The sequence below is a fragment of the Urocitellus parryii genome, chromosome 6 (genome assembly GCF_045843805.1).
Source record: "Urocitellus parryii isolate mUroPar1 chromosome 6, mUroPar1.hap1, whole genome shotgun sequence".
Taxonomy (NCBI): Eukaryota; Metazoa; Chordata; class Mammalia; order Rodentia; family Sciuridae; genus Urocitellus; species Urocitellus parryii.
Genome location: NC_135536.1, coordinates 111,837,143 through 111,850,993, shown reverse-complemented (window position 1 = coordinate 111,850,993; position 13,851 = coordinate 111,837,143).

Genomic DNA, 13,851 nt, shown 5'->3' with positions numbered 1-13,851 from the left:
CTAACTCCCTAGCTGAGGGGTCAACAAGACAAGCCGCGCGCCCCCAGGGAGGGCTCTCGGGCAGGCTGTGGAGGTGGCCAGGGGATCAGCGGCTCTGGGAAATGACTATGGCTTCTTGGTTCCCCAAAATCGGCAAGTGTGCGTGGCCCGCATACAGTGAAGAGAGCACCCTGAGCCATGCGCATCCTCCCCAATCTGAGGTCCTGGGTCCCCCCGGTATTTTTCCGAGTAAAAGAAGGGGGGCTCCGGGCCCTGGAGCCAGAAGAAGGGCCCTAGGAAAGTAATAGTATTGGGGGGTCCAAAGCGAAAGGCCGTATGAAGGGCCGTATGCAGCGACAAGAAGCAGTGGCCAGGAGAGCTCCAGAACCCTCTCCGGCTCCTGAAGCTTCAGGGATGAGCTTGGGGAGGGTAAGGAGCCGGAAGGAGGACAGCGGTGGGAACCAGGCGGTAGAGTCGTTAGGTATAATAAAAACAACAGCCATAAGAGTCCAAACCAGAACTAAACGAAAAAAAAGCTGTGGCGGCAGGGCCTGGGGGCGACGGGTTACCGGTAGCGGGTACTCACCGTGCGGCGGCGGCTGGAGCCGGGCGAGCGGTGCGCGGAGGTGCGCGGCGGGCGGAGGGGCGGGAGGGAGTCCGGGATCCGCCGGGCTCTCCGGGTGACGGCGCGGCCCCTCCCCGCGCGCGCGCACAGCCTAGCTCCCCGGCTCCCCGCGCTCCCACCCGCGGCCCCTCCCGCTCTCAGCAGGCGCTGGGCGCCAGGGTTCTGGGCGCGGAGAAGTGTGCCCTGAGCCGCTGTCCCCGAGGCCGGGGACTGGCCCGTAGAAGAGGCGGAAGCCTAGAGCGCATGGCGTGGCGGCGGGCACCGCGCGGTCACAGCCGGAGTGGCGAGGCCAGCACTGGGCGGGCGCGCCTGACAGCTGCGAGCCAGGGCGCCACACCCACCGCCCGCGCATCACTCACGCCTTCCCCGGGTCCACCCGCCCGCGGGCCAAGCGCTGCGCCCGCTGCCTCTTGGTAGCCCCAGGGCCTGCGCGCCCCAGGTAAGCGGCCTCACACCTGCGCCCCACGTCCCGCACCTGCGGCTCGCGCTAGCCAGAGAGGCCAAGTGGGAGGAAGGGCCTAGGACTCTCAAAGTTTGCCCCCCAAGAACAAAGTGGGGAGGGTCCAGTGATCCACGCCAAAGCGCCAGAAGCGGGCCCAGCCGGGCCGGTGATGGAGTTGAGAGCGACTCAAGAGAAAGGGGAGCAGGGAGGAGTACCTTACTTTCCCGCTGCAGAGCAGTGCAACCAAGAGTGGCCCTAGAGAGACCGTAGGGTTGCCAGTGGCTGGGATCGTGACTAGGGTACCGGGCGCAGGAGGGAGCAGACGGGGGAAGGGGCAGATCCGTCCCATACCCGTTTAGGCGAGAGGCATCCGGAGCGCTGTAGTTTGAATGACTACATTCAAACATTGAATGACTCCCTTCACCATTACCTAACAGGCCCAGGGCAAAAAGCCAAGTCATCTTTGGGAGATTTGGGGTCAACTACTCTTCAATGTTGCTATCTCAGTTTTCCAGTGTCTGTGCGTGTCCAACGCCTGACGCAACAGCCTCCCTCGGCTCGTTCTTTCTCCCTAAAGCTCCATTATCATTTCATCTCCCCTACCCCACCTCCCTGTCTGTCTCTCTCTCCCTCTACCCGTTTGGGTTTCCATCTTCTCTCTCAATCTCGGTCTCTACTTCCTTTGAGTTACTAGTGATCCCCTCTCCACCCCTCCTTGCCCGCATTCAGGCGCCCCCTTGGCCGCTCCCCCCCCTTCCTGCCCCGGTGGCATTAAGTGTCCTTAATGGACACGTTAATTAAACTGTAATTAATCATACTGTCCAGCCCAAGTTTGAACAATTACCCTAATCAAACAGAAGTTAATAATGGCAGGGATGGCCTGGGGCGCGGCGGGCCGCCCGGGCAGGGGGCGCAGCGGCCACGGCGGCTACCGGCGGTGGCAGCAGCGGAGAGTGCAGCCTGTCCTTGGAACTCGGGCGGCGCCATAAATCTTCCGCGGGTAGCGGCGCAGGGTCGCCCCCGCCCCCTCGTTTTCCTTCCAGCTCTGGGTTGTGGGCCCTCTTTCTGCGTTCCAGATTCTCTGGAGTTTGTCTCCCCTTCTCCTTCGCTTTTCCCCCACCCCTACTTTTCTTGCTCCCTCCCCCACCCCCTTCTACTCTCCTTGCTTCGGGGACCCTAGGAAGGTCTCTGGAGGCTCATAAAGATCTTTCTGGCCTAGCCATCGGGGAGAGGAGCTGCAAGGCCTGGCCTGGGTGCTCACCTCCCCCCACCCCCAGACGTGTTCTTTGAGCCTCAAAACCCACTCCTAAGTTTGAGGGCTCTGCGGCCTCTTCAAGATCAGGTTCTTGCTTTCGCCTCCCTCAGTCTACCCCCCAGTTCACTGTTTTCTGTCCGGTTTGCCTTGTGGTCTGCTCAGCCCCTTTTTCTCTCTCTGGCCCCTCCATTCGCGCCTTTCCCTGGCACTGCCTCTGTCCCGCTCCAACTCTGTGGTTCTCTAAACCCACCATTCCCTCAGAGGACAACAGGAACCTATTTTCCGCCCCAGTCCGAGAGCTATCCTCAGTCCTCATCCGCATTTCTCCCCTCCCTTGGCCCAGGTTCCCCCTTCTCGTAATTACAATCCCACTTGGTAATTATTCTTAGCCTTCTAATGATTTTTTTTTTTAAAGGAACCTCAGAATTGGTAAGGTAGTGACAATGCCTGAACGCCCCTAGGGTGGTGGGGTGGGAGTAGAGAGGATGGGCCGGGTCCCCCAGAGGAGGGCCTGCCTATTCTGCCTCTATTGTATTGCAAGGGCCAACAACGCCTCTGGGGCTGGCCTCTCGGGGTTCCTGGCAGCCTGGACGAGCCTGCCCCCGCCCGACCTGTCCTACAAAGGATTGCACCCTAGGCTACCGCACCAGGGGGCGTGCAGTGTCACCTCTGCTCTTTATTCAGCACTAAAGTACGGACAGCTCCTCGCTTTGGGCCCAGAGGCTGCAGATCCGCTGAGGTATCTGGGCCTTGGTTTAAGCCAGAGAAAGATCGAAAGCACCTGGAGAGAGACTGAGGAAGCGCTGCTGCTTGGTGGTGGTCTCCCGGGAGCCCGTCCTGGGGTTCAGGGTTGGAGTTCTGCTCTGGACCAACGACCAGAAGGTTAATGTCAACGTGACTACATTTTCTGGTTTGCAAAACCGATTCTCACAACAGCTACGGGAATAGATTTTGATCATTTAGTTCCATTTTACAGGTAGGAAACTCTGGGCCAGGCAGTGGAAGCCAATCCACCCCACGTTCTTCAGTCACTACGACAGGTGGACTGCTCTAGACCCAAAGCGCGCCTGGCGTGCTGCAGAGAAGGGCCCAGCTTGGTGTCGGGAGTGTGCAGCGCTGTAAGTTTCATTATCGCCAAGGCCTCGCTGTTGCTCAGATTCAGGAGCCAGGGAGTGGCAGAGCTGGGACTTGAACCCAGACTCAGACGGCTACGTGTGGCACCCCTTTTCCACACTGAGGTTTCTGGATCCTGCGGCCCTGTCCAGAGCACCGGGAGCCCGTGGAAGACATGGCTTTTAGCCTCCCTGGTCCCCATTATTAGGGATTTTTTGGTCTCTTATCTGCCGCCCGGTGGCACCAGGGGTCGTGGAGCCGGACTTGGGATCCGGAACGGTACTGGTGTGCTCGTCGCAGCCCCCGCCAGGCCCGCGCTGCCTCCGAGTCGCCGGCGTCGCGTCCACGCGGCCCCGGCCTCTAGCGCCCCTTCGGGCTCTGGCTTGGGCTGGGGCTGGGCGGCCGCGCCTCCTTCGCAAGCACATATCTTTTACCAGTTGAATTAACGGCAGTTTTCGTCAGTTAATTAGGTTTAATTTACATAATTAGTACAGTATAAAGAGGATTGGGGATAATCATGGGGTACGTAGCGCTTACTGTGTAAACACGTATTCTGAATTAAAAATCAGATGTAATTAAGGCGCGCAGGCCCTGTTTAGGCAGGGTTTTAATTGTAATGAATTTCTAATTAACACTCAATGATTGCCAAATGCAAAGGGCTGTAAAATTTTCTTGTAGTTTTGCTAATTTATTGTTTACTTAATATCTGGATATTAATCCGACGGCCAGATAGACCACAGCTCAGCTCGCCAGCAGAAGCCCAAACAAGTGAAAGAGGTTGGCTGGGGCCTGCTGGACCCCAACCCAAGAGCAAAAGTGAGGTCGAAAGGAGGTGGCCTCAGAGCTCCAGGCCCACCTCACTCCCTTGTCCATTGAACCCTGGAAAGGGCTGGGCCTTGTGGGAGTCTCACACTCCACGTTCTCCCGACCAGACCCTATTCTTTGGGAATGCAGATGGGACCAATGCTCCTCTCAGCAGGAGATTCCTTGTTCCAGGGAAACAAGATAGGGAGGGAAAAGAGTCAAAACCTCCATGTGTCCAGATGCGGTTCTTCTACTGACCATTAGAGGCACTGAACACCTTGGCTTTGTCTCAACATCTGCCTCTGTAGGGTGGGCACACAGGCCAGCACTCAGTAGGACTGAAGGATTCATAGGGAGTCCCCAAAATTCCAACCTGTGACCATCATTCTCCTGGAGTCCTGTGGAGGGGTGGAGCTTGGGGGGGCTGCTTGGAGGTAGGTGCTTAAGCTTAGGAAGAGGGGCAGAGCCAGGAGGTCATGGGGATTAGTTGAAGGTCTTGGGTCCTGCCTCTGCCCATCCCAAGGCTCTCTACGCACTTGGGGATGGAAGTGAGGCTGGGGGCAGGCACTAAGGAGGGAACTCAGGACCTGCCTTCTTTGCCCCATCAGACATACAGCCCCCCAGAGCCACAGCACGGGTATGAGGGGAAGAGGGGGTGAGCAACTCCAGGGTCCCTCTTTCTCCAGGAGTCTCTCCCTCATCCAGGTCTCCATTTTGGGTTTCTGCGTATTCCAGCTGGCTTTCTGGGTGAGGAGCTCCTCTGCTGTCAACTCCAGCATAGCTACATGCCTCTTTTGAAGGTCCTCTGGTGGTAGGGGTGGGGGTAGGGACAGTGTAGGCACTTCGAAGTCTCACACCAGCCAGGGAAAAAACACACCAAGCAAATTGGCTATCATCCAGAGGCTCTGCCCATGGAGTAGGCAGCCTTTTACCCCCTCCCGGAGCTGCCTTTCAGGCTGGCAGGTCTGTCCTTGCCACTGTGCAGGGCCTCCAGGTCTAAGCCTGCCTGCTCCAGGTGCTTCAGCCTCTCTGTCTCATGGCTATTCCATTTTCCTTATTGGATTGTTGACAGGTTACTCTTTCCCAGTCACTTATTGGTGAGTGTTTTCTGTCTCTCATGCCAGAATGCGTCATTTCTTATTTTACACCCAGGGTCTGGCACATAGTACATAGTTTACATGCTTACTGAATAAATGAATAAACAGCATTTGAGTGTGAGGACTGTGAATTCCAGCCCAGGTCCCAGCTGACTTGCTGATGATAGTGACCACTCATGGGGTCTAGTGGCCAATCTGGTTCTAAGGTTCTAATACCATCCTCTGCTCCTGAATGGTGTTCAGAAGGCCTTGGGATTCCCACCTGCACACAGACTCAAGCAAGGCTACTCAGAGTCCTCAGGGGTGTGTTCTTGGAGGTGGAGAGCAGCTGGCAATCTTGCTGAGCTCCCTCTGGTTGCAAAGGGCTTCCTTCCCAGGTCTCCTCTACTTTGTATGGTAAGGGAGCAGCTGGAGAGAGTACAGATTCTGGGGCCATCGAGGAGCCGTGCTCTGTTTGAATCCAACCCTGCATCTGGACAGTAGTCATATGGATTGCAGGAATGTCATGAGGATTAAATGAGGTGCTGGGTGTATGGCATATAGTCACAGCTAGGACCTTAGGGAGATACCTAGGGTGTGGGATGTAAGGAGTTGCTTACTCTCAGGGTCCTGAAAGTCTTCCCCTTAGCACTAGCCCTGTGCAAAGCAGGTGGCAAGGAGTTGGTGCTCCCCATAGTTGGTGCCCCCTTTCCTGACAACCTCAGGTTGCTTTGGGAGAGTTGCCTGAGTATTAGTGGAGGCAGCTCTAGGCCCAAGACTGGGATGCTGGGCAAACTATAGGATACAACAGTGGCTGGAGAAAGAACGAGGATTCCAGGCCACCAGTGCTCCACAGGCTCCCTGACCCCAGGGAGCACAAGCAGAGACATTATTCACAGCATAGACTTCTTCCAGTTGAAGTGTACAATACAATGATTTTTTGTATATTCACAAAATTGTATAACTCTCCCCCTCATTTTCCTACCCTCCTCTACTCCTAGGCAACCACTAATCCACTAATCTTTTTCTGTAAATTGGCTTATTCTAGACATCTTATATAAATGAGACATACAATTTGTGGTCCTTTTATGACTACTTCTTTCATTTAACATGCTTTCAAGATTATCCATATGGTAACGTGTATCAGAATTTCATTCACTTTTATTACCAAAATAATATTCCATTCATTATTTTTTATTTATTTTTACTTTGAGGGATATTTATATTGTTTTTACTTTTGGTTATTATGAGTGATACTGCTATGAACATTATATACATGTTTTTGTGTGGCTGCATGTTTTAATTTCTCTTGGGTACATACATAGGTGTAGAACTGCGGAGTCACTCTGTAACTCTGTGGTTACCTTTTTTTTTTTTTCGGCACTGGGTGTTAAACTCAGGGACACTCTACTACTGAGCTATACTGCCAGTGCTTTAATTTTTTTTTTTTTTTTATTGAGACAGGGTCTTGTTAAGCTGCTGATCTTGGCCTTGAACTTGAGATCTTCCTGCCTCAGCCTCCCCATTTGCTGGGATGACAGGTAAATGACAGCATGTCTGGTTTGCAGGAGTTCTTTAAACATCCTAGATGCAGGTCCCTTGTCAGATATCCAGTTAGCAAATATCTTCTTCCATTGTGTGAGTTCTCTTTTCACTCAGTATTTTCTTAATGGTATTCCTTAAAGCACAAAAGTTTTCATTTTGATATGTCCAACTTTTTTTTACATTTTGCTGGCTTTGCGTTTAACATCATCTCTAGGAAGGCTTTGACAGGAGACTTCTATACTTTTTTTTTTTTTTTAAAGAGAGAGAGAGAGAGAGAGAGAGAGAGAATCTTTTTCTTAATATTTATTTTTTTTAGTTCTCGGCAGATACAACGTCTTTGTTGGTATGTGGTGCTGAGGATTGAACCCAGGCCATATGCATGCCAGGCGAGCGCGCTACCACTTGAGCCACATCCCCAGCCCTATACTTTCTTTTAAGAGGCTTATAGTATCAGCTTTTAACTTTCGTCTGATCCATCTGTTTTTAAATATTTTTTTTTTAGTTCTTGATGGACCTTTATTTTATTTGTTTGTATGCACTGCTCACACATGCAGGCAAGTGCTGAGCCACAACCCCAGCCCTGATCCATCCATTTTGAGTTAATTTCATGTATGATGTAAGGCAGGGGTCCCAGCTCATTTTTCTGCACATGGATCTCCCGTTGTCTCGGCACCATTTGTTGGAAGATGATTCTCTCTCCATTAAGTTGTCTTAGTACCCACTGTTTTCTCTGGTCTGGAGAAATGACTCCCCTCAGAGAGACTGTAGCAGCCTGGCTAGGATTTCCAGTGAGCAAGTAGGTGGCCCATTGGGACAGATGGCTTTCCCAGAGTCTCTCCCAAACCCCAGCAGTGCCCAGGATAGGCGCTGGAGACACCATCAATTCCTGACACACTCGCTCAGCACCTCCTGTGCACCAGACCTGGGGACACGGTGGGAACTGAGGCGAGCTGGCCTGCGCTTTGGATCTCACATTCCACAGAAGGAGGAGAAAAGGAAGATCACTGTGATGTCCGTAACTGATGACAGCGGCTGTGAAGAAGAAAAGAAGCAGGTAAGAGGAGAGAGGGGTGAGGCTGGGGCTGAGTGGCAGTGGCGGAGGGAGGAGGGCCACTTTTCTATTTGTGTTGATACCAGATAAGGGACACTGTGTATCTGGCGTGCTGGGCAGGCCCTTGATACCTCTCATCTCCTTTCGTTCTCCTCTTATCCCTTAGGATGCCAGCACGCCCATTTCACAGAGCGGTGAAGTGATTTCCTAAAGCCACACAGGCAGGAAAACAGCAACCCTAAGACTTGAGCCAAGACTTGTCTGAAGTGAAGTCTGGTGTCCCAGCAACAGCGGCCTCCCTGAGGAAGAAGGCTGGGTGGGTTCCCTGGGGGGGTCCATCTCTCCTAGGGAAGGAAGATGAAAAACTGGGGAGGCAAAGGCACTGGTGATGTAGGTCTGTATGTATGTGGGGCAGGGATTCCTGGCAGGAGGAAGGGTAGAAGCTTTAGAAGTATTTTGTGCATGTCACAGTCAGCAGCAGGGATGATTTAATGATATCACTGACATCCACAATGGTCATTACCCTTTTTTGGCCAATAGGAAAACTGAGGACCAGAGAGGGTAGGTCTCCTCCCTGGGGAGCCAATGGAGGAGCAAGACTCAAATTCAGGTCTGTGTGACTCCAGAGTCATGCCCATCACAGCTCCATCTCATTTCTTCCCCTACAGGGTTGCCAAAAAGGGACCCAGGAGGCTACGGGGCAAAATAGGAGGGCTGAGTTTGGGTGTCAGAAGCTCACCTTGAATCCTGCCTCTCCCATCACCTTGCCGACTTAAAATATTTTAAAATGAATTATTTTATTACAAAATGGTACCCGTTCATCGTGTTACATTTGAAGAATGCAGAATGGCAGAGAGAAAATCAGCGCAGCCACTACCCTCCCACTCCAGTGTGTATGTGTGCTCTTGGATGTGTCCATTCTCAGACGGAGGCTCCAGGCCGGTACTGAAGCTCCATGAAGCCCTGGGCGCCCACAGCCCACTTCATTTATTGAACCTGGACTCCTCAGGCATCTTCTGAATCCTGGCCCAGCTCTTGCCTCAGAGAGACAGTGCCAAGAAACTGGTAAGGACAACACAGCAAGGTCAGACAGTGACCAGGAGCCCTGGTGATGGGAACCTCTGGGCTGGGCTCCTACTCCATGGGTGGGCCAGCCCAGGTGGGGGGTTGGAAAACCTTTCCAGAAGAACTGCATGAGGCCAAGGCTTGGAGGATGAACAGGCAAGAGACAGAGGATGGCAGGAAAAGTATACCCGGCAGAGGGAACAACCTGTGCAGTGGCTCAGAGGCAGAGCAGGATTGTCACATTTAGGGAGCAGAGCATCCACCCCTGTGATTGGGACATGGAGGGGGAGATAGAGGTGGAGATGACCACAATGTCCCTGGCCCTTGCAGGGTACTGGAAGGACCAAATGAGAGCAGGGTGAAGAAGTGTGCCATGCTCAGCCCACAAATGCAAGACAGATTTTTCAAGGTGATATCTTAGCTTTTTTGCTGCTGTGACTAAAGGACTTAACCAGCACAATTATAGAGAAGGAAGAGTTTATTTAAGGGCTCAGAGTTTTAGAGGTCTTAGTCCACAGAAGACCAGTTCCATTCCTCAGGGTTCGAGGTGAGGCTGAACATCTTGGCGGGAGAGAGTGGCAGAGGGAAGCAGCTCACATCATGGTGATCAAGAAGGAGAGAGAGAGAGAGAGAGAGAGAGAGAGAGAGAGAGAGAGGGAGAGGGAGAGGGAGAGGGAGAGGGAGAGGGAGAGGGAGAGGGAGAGGGAGAGGGAGAGGGAGAGGGAGAGGGAGAGGGAGAGGGAGAGGGAGAGGGAGAGGGAGAGGGAGGGAGAGAGAAGAGAAGAGAAGAGAAGAGAAGAGAAGAGAAGAGAAGAGAAGAGAAGAGAAGAGAAGAGAAGAGAAGAGAAGAGGGAGGGAGGGCTGGGGCTGTAGCTCAGTGGTAGAGTGTTCGCCTGGCACGTGTGGGGCCCTGGGTTCGATCCTCAGCACCACAAAAAAATAAATAAATAAAATAAAGGCATTGTGTCCATCCACAATTAAAAATGAAGCAGAGAGAGAACTCTACTCTCCAAATATATACCCAAAGCCATGCCCCAGTTGCCACCTCGTCCAGCTACATGTTAAGTTAATCCTGTCAGGGATTAGTTTCCTGATTAGGCTGAAACTATAACCCAATCATTTCTCCTCTAGACTTCCTTGCATTGTCTCACGTGTGAGCTTTCCACCTCACATCCAAGCCATAACACATGGTATATTTTTCTTAGAACTTTCTCCTCTCTGCCACCCTCATGGTTTTTCCAAGTGTGCCATTGCTTTCCCTATAACCTCCTAAAAAAAAAAAGCGGGGGGGGGAAGATAAAAAGAACTGAGTATGGTGGTACATACCTGTAATCCCAGAGGCTTGAGAGGCTGAGGCAGGAGGATTTTGAGTTCAACGCCAGCCTCAGCAATTTAGCGAGGCTGTAAGTAACCAAGCAAGACCTTGTCTCTAAATAAAATATTTTAAAAAAGGGCTGGGGATGTGGCTCAGTGGTTAAGCGCCCCTCAGTTCAATCCCCGTATCCAAAAAAAAAAAAAAAAAAAAGATTAAAAGAGCAAATTCCTAGGAAGGACCAGCAGCACTGGGTGCTTTTAACTAAGTCTGCGGGCAGGGGAGACTTTTTATCCCTCGCAAGTTAATGCAAACTGTTAGGGAGATAAATAAATGACAGAGCTGCCGATGGACTGTTGGGCTCAAAGGAGGGACATTTGTCTCACTTTAGAAGAAGGACCTGGAGGGCTCAGCCCCATCGACTCGTTCATTGTGCTGTTATCTGCCAGAGAGGTGGTGACACCAGAGCAATTAAGACAAACTTTGGTCTATAAGTTCGTGGCTGCAATCTCGTGGCTTCAAAACAAGACAAATGATACCGCCAAGGGAGGAAGCAAAGTCTTTTTCAGACTCTGTCCAAAGTCACAGCGAATATTTGTAGTTGTTCAGCAGAAAATTTGTCATTATGAGGCCTGGGCTCTGCTGGCTTCCCCTGAACCACATTCTAGTCCCTTTCTGTGGATTGTGCCAGCCCAGACTGTCTCTGGGACCAGCTGGCCTCACCCATAGGGACCTCGCCCACTGTGGCCCCACCCGCCCTGCCTGCTCCTTAGTTTACAACCGTCTCTGGCAGATCAGGGACATGGCATCTGCCAAAGGTGGAAGGGAATTGGGAAAAGCCAGCAAGTGCATTGCAACCATCCCTGCCTGGGAGGGTCACTGACCTCACCCCATGTTCCATACTAGCAGCCGGTGCCCACCAAGGCCAGGCTTTGGGCCTACGTCCTAAGCCGTTCACTGCCTCTACTTGACTGGATTGCCCCCAGAGACCCTTCCCTTCCTCCCGGCTCTCATCCCATCTCCATGCCTACCGCCTTTGCCATGGATCCCCTGGCTGAAGCCGGCCTTGGCCTCCCTCCTCCACGCCTCCCACCTGCGCTGGCTCCATGAAGTGAAAACACCTGATCCCCTCATGTGTCAGCTGGGATGTGGTCCAGGTTCAGTCTTGGAAGAATGGAGTCAGGACTGTGCCTGGGCCACCAGTGCTGGCCCCTCATCCTCTCCTTTCCCATGGCTCGATGCCCTGCTGCTGGCCCTCCTGGATGCTGCCCCCTCCCCCATCCTGACACTCATGGGCCCCCTGTTCTCCCTCCCCACCTTTCTCTGATACCTCTGTGACTGAGAACACAGGCTTCCGTTCTAATGGGGACCAGACTAAAGGACGACGTTCCAAGGGGAGGTTCATGCAGCAGTGACTGAAAAGGGAGGACATCTTTGAGGTGGCATCTCAAAGAGGGGGGCCGGGGAGCCCCCTGCTCTGCACCATCCTGAGGCTTCCCTTGAGGCTGTACGTGGGCTGCCCGAGTGGGCTGAGATCTGGAAGCACAGGTCTCCATCAAGATCCAGGTCTATTCGCCCCAGCACAAGGCCCCATGTCCTTGCCTCAGGCAGGGCACCCTTGGCTTCCCTCTGCCGGGCTCTATTGTCCAGCCAGACCACCTCCCCCTGGGCTGGGCCTTGGGCTGGGGCTCCGGGTCACACTGCTTTGGACCACAGGGCCTCTGCCTGCCATGTGGGAGTGATGAGTAATTTCCTCTCTGTCCTCACTGCCTTCTGGGAGGATCTTCAAAGCCTGGGGACCTCACATTTTCCAGATACGAAAACCAAAGACCACAGGAAGGGACGATGGGTCAAGTGCTGGGGAGGCGCTCACAAGCCTGGCCCAGGTGCAGAGGCCTCTCTCTTGAGTGCACTAGATCCTGGTTCCCCATCCTTCCCCAGGAGCTTCCCTGAGGCCCGAGCTGTTGATGGATGGGCACACCGAGGGCTGGACTGAGATGAGAAGGGCAGTGACAGTCCTGGGGAGGAGGGGCTTAGGTCGGAGGGCCCATCCCTCCCAGGCCTCAGAGCACCTTCCCTGAGTCTGGGCTAGGCCTGGGGATGAGATGAGTCAGACTCTTCCCTGCCTTGAATGCCTCACTCTGTACCCCGGGGGTGGGGAGTGTGGGGTGGGGGGTGGAGGGGATAAAGAAGCTACTCAGAGGGTCTCCGAAAGGGGAGAGGAGTTAGTCATAAGGACAGGGTGAGGGTGGGAATCCAGGTGGACTGGAGAGCTCATTCCTTTTTTTTTTGGTCCTAGGGATTGAACCCAGCTGTGCTTTACCACTGAGCCACACCCCCAGCCCTTTAAAAAATATTTTATTGATAACAGGGTCTTTCTGAGTTGCTTAGGGCTTTGCTAAGTTGCTGAGGCTGGCTTTGAATTTGGGATCCTCCTGCCTTGGCCTCCTGAGTCACTGGGATTCCACCCGGGGGATTCCGCCCAGGTGTGCGCCACTGTGCCTGGCTCTGGGGAGCTCATTCCTGGGTGGAGAGCTTCTTCCTGCCTGCTGTGTTCCAAGCTCTCACCCTTCTGTGGCCTCTGGGGTGAGGGCAGCTCAGCCTTGGGCTGCAAAGAGGGACCACAGGAATGCTTAAGCTAAACAGGCTTAAGAGGGCCTTGCTTCCAGTCCGAAGGGTTATACAGAGACTCCCTCAGCACCCAGCTGCCCATCTTCCTGACTTCAAGCCAGGGAACTCTCAATCTGGGCCCATGAAGGAGTGGGTTCCAGGGGCCCCCGTACCATGAAGACATGAACAAAGCTGTGTGTGCATGCATGTGGGTGCACATTGTTCTGGGCTGGGGACATGCACAGGGGTCTGTGGCCCCACAGGTGAGAAACCTGCTCTGGAACATGAGGGCTGGGGGGAGCTCCAGGACTCAAGAGATCAACTCCTGCACTGATGGATGAGGAAACCAAGGCTCACAGGAGACATGTTTGGTCTGAGGCCACCACGGCAGCTAGTCTCTGATCCAGGGCTTCAAGGCTCCATCAGGAGCAGCATTCTTGGTGCCATGGAGGGCACACTGAACCCGCATCTCTGGGGAGCAAGTCAAAGGGCATATCCCTGTGCCCTATTCCCAAAGGTACTGATATATTGTCTTTGCACACCAGAATTCAGGGAGGTTTGTACTAGAGAACAGGCACTATGTGTACACAGTGAGCTCAAGTGTGCAGTACTTTTGGAGCTGATTCTGGAAACCTGGTTAAGAGTGGGGCCCTGAGGGCCAAACAGTGCTTTGCTACTTACTTACTGGGTGACCTTGGGCAAGTCATTGCACCTCCATGGTTCAGTTTCTCCAGCCAGAAAAGGGGCAGAATAATACACCAATTACCTCATGGGATTGTGGTGGGAATGAAATGAGCCCTAGGCAGTGCCTGCCTTGGGATACTGCTCATTCTTCCTACCTTCCCTGATTTGGGAACTGAGGATGACAGGCTGGCTGGGTGCATCTTCTCAAAGTAAGGATGAGCTTTACGTCTGTATCACATTCTGGGTTGGTCAGTTCTGTCTGAGGAGCCATTAGGCTTCCTTCCTCTCAG